Source organism: Fukomys damarensis, unplaced genomic scaffold (assembly GCF_012274545.1).
Source record: "Fukomys damarensis isolate Sample0158 unplaced genomic scaffold, DMR_v1.0_HiC HiC_scaffold_16, whole genome shotgun sequence".
Classification (NCBI taxonomy): Eukaryota; Metazoa; Chordata; class Mammalia; order Rodentia; family Bathyergidae; genus Fukomys; species Fukomys damarensis.
In genome coordinates, this window is record NW_022900928.1 from 56,639,549 (window position 1) to 56,645,548 (window position 6,000).

The 6,000-nt window shown below is 34.8% G+C and overlaps 1 protein-coding gene across 4 annotated transcripts in view; it reads left to right on the top strand.

The window, feature by feature from the left end:
* Atm (ATM serine/threonine kinase) overlaps positions 1 to 6,000 on the top strand; it is a 114,423-nt gene that overhangs the window by 53,800 nt on the left and 54,623 nt on the right. The gene's annotated exons all lie outside the window — the stretch shown is intronic.

Sequence of the window (6,000 nt, forward strand, 5' to 3'; positions counted from 1 at the left end):
TCAGCTTATGGAAACCACTGTTCTTAACTTCTGTAAGGTCAACTTTTGAGGTAGGTGGCCAAACCACTGAGCTAAATCCCTGGCCTCAAGGTCAACTTTCTTAGATTGGACATGAGTGATACTATGCAGTGCTCATATTTCCATGTCTTTAACTTTGTCTTCCAGTTCCATACATGGCATTGCAAAAGACAGAATTTTATATTTTTTTATGGCTGAACTGTATTTCCTTGTGTATATATAGACAATTTTATCTATTCATTAGCCGATGGACACAGGTTGCTATCATTTATTGGCTATTGTGAATACTACTCTTTGGCAATACAGATGCCTCTTCATTATACTGATTTCACTGCCCTGTAGTGAAATTGCTGGATCATATGATCATTTTTTGAGAAACTTTCCTCCTCTTTTCCAAAACTGTAGTACTAAATTATGTTCTCACTAACATTATATGAGTTTACAATGGGCATGGTGGTGCATGCCTTTAATCCCAGCACTCATGAGGCAAAGGCAAGAGGATCATCATGAATTCAATGCCAGCCTGAGACCCTGTCTCAAAAAAAAAAAGTTTCCTTTTTTTTGGTACCAAGGATTGAACTCAGGACCTTGCACTTGCAAGGTGTCACAGTGCCACTGAGCTAAATCCCTGGCCCACCTTTCTTTTTGCTTTTGCTTTTTTTTTAAGACAGGGTTTCCCTACGTAGTTCAGGCTGTTTTTATTTATTATTTATTTATTTATTTTTTGTACCAGGGATAGAACTTGGGAGCTTGTACTTGTGAAGCAGGCGGCACTGCTGAGCTAAATCCCCAGCTCTGTGGGCTGTTTTACTATGTCCCTCAAGACACATTGAACTCAAGGTGATCTGCCTGCTCAGCCTCTTAAGTGCTGGGATTATGAGCCTGTGCTACCATACCTGGCTTTTCTATATCTTTATCCCCACTTGTTATTTTTCATCTTTTTCTTCATTCTTGTTTTATTGGTTATATATGTAATGGGTTTTGTTTTGGCAGATTTGTTACTGAACATAACATACTTTGATGCAAATAACAGAGTTTTGTTCTTCTTTATGTTTGAACAATACTCTATTGTGTCTACATATTACATTTTCTTTATCCAATCATCAGTTAATGGGCACTTAGGGAGCTTCCTCATCTTGGGTGTTGAGAATAGTGCCTCAGTAAACTGTGGGAGATAGGGATTCTATTTTCATTTTTATTCTTATAGATAATGTAACTTTCTCAGCACTATAGATATATATTTTATTTGTTATGCTTACAATGCATAATAATTAGTCATCTTGGGGAATTGGTTCATACATGTACCAGATCTGAATCATTTTTATTTCTCCTTCCCCTTCCTGTTTTCTATCATTTCTCTTTTATATTGCTCTTAAATTATTTTTATTTTGGATTTCTCATATAAGGGAATCCATGCAGTATTTAACCTTCTGTGTCTGATTTATTTTACTAATATTATCATCTTAAAATCATCCATTTTCCTACAGAGGATGCTAGTACTCTATTGTGTACACATACCAAATTTTCTTTGTCCATTCACCTGTTGATAGGCATATAGGCCATTTCCAAAATTTAGCTATTAGCACTGTTTATCAGAGAGACTATCCCTTCCTTAATGCTTGTTCTTTGTCAAATATAAGTTAGTTATTGATGGAGGGTTTACATCTATGCTGGTTGGTTTGTTCCATTGGGGATGTGTGTGTGTGTGCTCACGCAAAACTAATTTGTGCCTCTTTCTTTGTTCTTTTTGCTCAAGATTGCTTTGGCAGGTTTTTTGTGATTGTTCGAATTTTCATATTTTTTTCCTTTTCTAGGAAGAATGTCATTGGTGTCTTGATAGAAATTGCATTGAATTTATGAATGGCTTTGGGTAATATGGATATTTCAATAATACTGATTCTTCAATCATGAATACAGTACATCGTTCCTTTTTTGGTATTCTCTGCAGTGTCTTTCATCAGTGTGTCACAGTTTTCACTACAGAATCTCTTTGGTTAAATTTGTACTTAGGCTTTTTTTTTCACAGCTATTGAAATAATAATGCTTTTTTCATATAATTCACTGTTGGTATATAGGAATGCTACTGATTTTGTATCTTGTAATTTTGCTGAAATAATTTATTAGTTCTTACAGTTTTGGGGTTTTTTTGTGTGGAACTTTAGGGATTTTCTGTATTTCAAATCACACTCTGTAAAAAGTGAGAAGTTCACTTTCTTCCTTCTAATTTTAATACCCTCTTTTCTAACCCTGATTAGTCCTGGCTAGGACTTCAAGTACTAAATTGAATAAAATTGTTGGAAGTGAGCAGCTTTGTCTTGTTCCAGATCTTAGAAAGTGTTTATCTTTTCTCCTATTGCTGTGATATCAGCTGTGGATCAGTTATATATGTCCTTCATTTTATTTTATTTATTTTACTTATTTTCTGTACTGGGGATCCAACTAAGGATCTTGCCCTTGCAAGACAGGTGTGACACCACTGAGTTAAATCCTTGGCCCTTGTCTTTCATTTTATTGGGGTGTGTTCTTTTAATACCTAATTCATTCAGAATTTTTATCATGGAGTGATTTTTTTTAAGTTTTTGCCTTTTTTATGGAGTGATGGTGAATCTTACCAAATGCCTTTTCTGTGTCCATTCATATGATCATGTCTTTCTCCTTCATTCTGTTAATATGAGGTATATCACATTTATTGATTTGTGTATGATGGTTAATTTTTGCATTCCTGGAGTGAATTCTGCCTGATTATATGTAATACTTTTAATGAGCCATTGGATTCTGTTTGCTGGTATTTTGTTTGGAATTTTTGCATCTGTGTTCATCAGGAATATTGGCCTGTACCTTTCTTTTTTTGATTGTGTACTTATCTGTTTTGGTATCAGGGTCATACTGGTTTAGTAGAATTAATTTGAAAGAATTCCATCATTGTTAATTTGTGGAATAATTTGAGAAGAATCAGTGTTTGTTTTTTTAAATATTTTGTATTCAGTAGGTGAAGTTTTCTGCTCTTGGGCTTTTCTTTGGTGGGAGATTTTTATATTTCTGATTCAGCTTCATTACTTGTTATGAACTGCTTTGTTTTTCTATTTCTTCTTGAATCTATTTATTTTCTTTTTTTCTCCTGTTACTTTATGCTCCATCTTCTTCTCTCCTTTTTTAGGGGGAGGTGATACCAGGGATTGAACTGGGGACCTTGCACTTGCAAGGCAGGTGACAGAACCACTGAACTAAATCCCCAGCCCCTATCCTTTCTTTTTTAAGAAATGGGGTCTAGCTGTTTTGCTTAGGCCAGCCGTGAGATCCTGTGCCTAATTTTAGCCTTGAGATCCTGTGCCTAATTTTAGCCCTTACCTTAGCCTCTGAATGGAGGGGTTGAAAGCATATAGTACTGCATCCTGCACTTTGAGTCAGTTTTTGAAATTTGTGCAGTTCTAGACTGCCTATTTCATTTAAATTTTCTGATTTTTTGGATACAGTTTGTAGTATTTGCATAATATTTTTATTTTTGTCTTCTTTTTTGTTGTGTATCTAACTCCAGAGGTTTGGCAATTTTGTGTATCTTTTCAAAGAATCAATTTTTGAAAAATATTTATCACTTCTCTGTGATGAAAACATTGAAAAACTTTTCTTATAGTACATAACTGTTACCCTACTGTGCAATAGCACACCAGCACTCCTTACTTTTACTTTTTATAATTTAATAACCACTGATCAAACTTTTCCCATCCCTTTCTATCCCTGACTCTCTTCCATCTCTGGTTGCTACCATTATGTTCTCAACTATGAGATCAACTTTTGTATAATTTATGTTTGAGTGAAAGATCCTGTGACACTTGTCTTTTCAAGGAACCAATTTTTCTTCTGTTAATTCTTTCTAATGTTTTCTCTTGTTTTTATCTTCACTATTCCTACATCCTTCTTTGCATTAGCTTTTGGGACTTTTTTCATTTTCTTAAAAAAATTTTTTTAAATGAAGTGTTTAATGGTACAAGTGTCCTTCTCAGACACACCTGCCTTTGCTATATCTTATAATTTGTGATATGTTGTGTTATAACTTTCAATTATCTTTAAACTCTTTTAGCATACATCAACCAGTTGTTTTGGATTCTTTCTCTAGTGATTCTCAATCTGAGCTTCTTTAGTAATGGTTTCAATATACTTTTTCCATGGGATAGTCCTTCCTATTTCTTTATGTGCCTTGTTATTTTGTTGCTGGAAATGGGCCATTTCAATATATTGTGTATTGTGTTGAGTGTGAAAGTTAGATTTTTCCCCTTTTCCAGGGTTTGACTTTTTTAAAAAAACTATTTCCCTTAAAATAAGACATAACGTAAAAATCAACACTAGCATGATTTTTTTAGGGTGCTCATAGTAAGTCCTACCCCCAAATAAGATTTTTAGCTAGTTGGACGCATATTGTAAAACACTATAACACAGAATGAACATACTGAATTATAAAATAATGTTAATACATATAATTAAATTCAACTAATATTATTTACAGTGCTTAAAATAAATGATAATACAAATTATAATTAAGTATTTGTAAGTACCCATGTGGGCACCTTTTGACAAGTGGTAAATGTAAACAGATGAACTCTTGAAACTTATTACCAAATGACCAGAGTCCAGACACAATATGTGAATGCTTAATAACAGAAGGATGTGGCTGCAGCTATATGAATCTTAATAATTCAGTAAGTCATGTGTTGTAATGGATGTACTTAATGCAGTCATGTAAAATAAACTTTTTCTGAATTTGATGCCTGCAGTTTTTGTCGCTTTTGTGTAGACCATCATTTTTTTACTGGCATTTTTGTTGCCATTCCTGTCTTGTAAGCATTTAATTAGCACTTCATTTATGGGAAACTTAGGTGAAGAATTCATGGGATAAAATCATTGACAGCTGTGTTGCCAATGCATTATGAGCAGGTTATGGACAAGATGTACTGATTTAAGGAGAGCCCTATTACTGGACATGAGAGATTAGGGTCAATGGGATCTTTAGGAGATGGAGTTGCAAAAAATTCAGGCTGGAAATCAGGGGTTTGGTGAGTTATGATGATGTTCCAGATGACATGACTTTATTTGAATAAATGTAAATTTTGTACATGAATAAACGAAATTGTTATATATGAAAAAGTAAGACATTCCCTGAAAATAAGCCCTATTGAGACTTTTGGAGCAGATGTTTTCAGGAGAGTATGATAAATTGAATGCTGTAGTGGTATTTTTGTTTCCTGACTTTAAGTATTTTGCAGCATGTATTCTGTGCCTATATAGTCATTGAATACTCTTTTTTCTTGGCCTATATTTAGGTAGCATCTGACAGCTATTTCTTTGAATGCTTAGAATATTACGGGTAGAAGGGAAATGAGAGAGAGAGAAGGAGAAGAAGGAAACTATTCCTACTATTTGCTGTTGGCTCTATGCTAGGTGTCTCTTCACTTTGACAGCTTGCATTGACCCTTGGATTGGGCACGTGTGTGGCTTTCTGAATTCTTCACGATTTCTGGATGGCTTTGAAGTCCCCAAAGAAACTCTCCTGCCTTTCCTCCTTTGCTTTATGCAGTCTGTTCAGTATCTCAACAATTCTATTTTTCAGTAACCCCCTAGGGGTTGTTAGCCTCACAGTTTCTGAACTTTTCTAGCCTTGAGTGAGGTCCTTTAAGCAAAACAGAACCAAGCAAGCCCCTTGCATCAGTCCTTCAGGCAGATTAGAATAGACATACAAAATAGTTTACAAATAAATTCTCTTTGTTCCCTTGAGAACCACTATGAACCAGTGTCCCACACTGAAAATGTAGGTTGCCATTTTATTACTGCTGCGAGCAGGGGAACAGGTAAATAAAGACAACTTAAAACCACAAACTTTCCTGCATTTTTTTTATTTTTTGGTATCAAGGATTGAAATCAAGACCTTGCACTTGAGAGAGGCGGGTGGTGGAACCACTGAACTAAATCCCCGGCCCTTCCTGCAGGTTT